Source organism: Phocoena sinus, chromosome X (assembly GCF_008692025.1).
Source record: "Phocoena sinus isolate mPhoSin1 chromosome X, mPhoSin1.pri, whole genome shotgun sequence".
NCBI lineage: Eukaryota > Metazoa > Chordata > Mammalia > Artiodactyla > Phocoenidae > Phocoena > Phocoena sinus.
This window is the reverse complement of record NC_045784.1, coordinates 32,987,674-32,988,921: the sequence shown is the minus strand read 5'-3', so window position 1 is coordinate 32,988,921 and position 1,248 is coordinate 32,987,674. Positions and strand designations below refer to the sequence as shown.

Below are 1,248 nucleotides of genomic sequence, written 5' to 3'. Positions count from 1 at the left end.
ACAGGGTGCTGTAAAAGGGAGCAATTAGAGAACAAGAGAAAGTCCTGGGAAAATAGAAATATTATTGCAAAATTTAAAGATTAATAGATGCCAGGTGCTCAGCGCAGTCGGCCTGCCTCACCCAGGCCTGGATGGAACCTGGGACACAGCTTTCACGCCCCGCCCTCCGTGCACATCCACCCTCCCAATCCCCCGCCCCCCGACCCCACCCCCCCGTAACGGAACCAGAACCTCCTTTCCCTCCTCCCAAACCCAGGTAATGGACCCGCCTTCCGATCCATCGCAGAGTGGCCGCCCTCTTCGACCACATGGGAGCGCTCTGAGGCACCTACCGCGGGCCCAGCGGCTTCGCCTTCACCTTGGCCTTCAGGCCCGACACGCTGCCCGTGCTATCCGCCATGCTGCCCGTGCCGCCCTCGCAGGTGCGCCAGAACTACCACCCCGACTGCGAGGCCGCCATCAACAGCCATTTCACCCTGGAGCTCCACGCCTCCTTCGTGTGCCTGGCCGCGGCCGTTTACCTCGACCGCGACGACGTGGCCTTGAAGCACTTCACCCGGTTTTTCCTGCACCGCTCCCACGAGCACAGCGGGCGGGCCCAGGGCCTGATGCGCCTGCAGAACCAGCGCGGGGGCCGCCTCAACTTCCAACACATCAGGAAGCCAGTCAGGGACAAGTGGAAGAGCGGCCTCAAGGCCATGAAGTGCGCCTTGTTCCTGGAGAAACTCGTGAACGCCTGCTCCACCTGTACCAGCTGGTCACCAACAAGAGCGACCCCCACCTGCACCACTTCCTGGAAACTCACTACCTCAGCCAGCAGGTGGCGTTCATCAGAGAGCTGGAGGGTCGTGTCACCACCCTGAGCATGATGGGGGCCCCGGACGTCGACCTGGCAGGGTACCTCTTTGACAAGCTCACCCTGGGCGACAGCGACAAGAACTGAGCCTGGACTGGACTTCCCCAGAGCCATGGGGTGACCAGAGCCCTGGTCACCATGCCTGCCATGCAGACGGCAATAGTGCCCTTGCAGAAGAAGTTCACTTAAGTTTTTTTCTTCCAGTTTTTTCCGTTTCTTCCAATAAAGTTATTGGTTCATAAATAAATAAAGGTCTCTGGTTGATTCATGTGGGCAAATCTCTCACCTTTTAAATTTTAAAGCAGGCATCCAGGAGTCTCTGAACACACCCCGGCTTGGTCCACATGCAGCTCAGGATCACCACAGAGGGAGGGAGATGGTCTTCCTTGGGA

General features: G+C 58.5%; 1 pseudogene; it reads left to right on the top strand.

Annotated features, from left to right (window-relative positions):
* Nucleotides 1-398: 398 nt before the first annotated feature.
* On the top strand, nt 399-943 carry LOC116747054 (annotated as a pseudogene).
* The last annotated feature ends 305 nt before the right edge of the window (nt 944-1,248 follow it).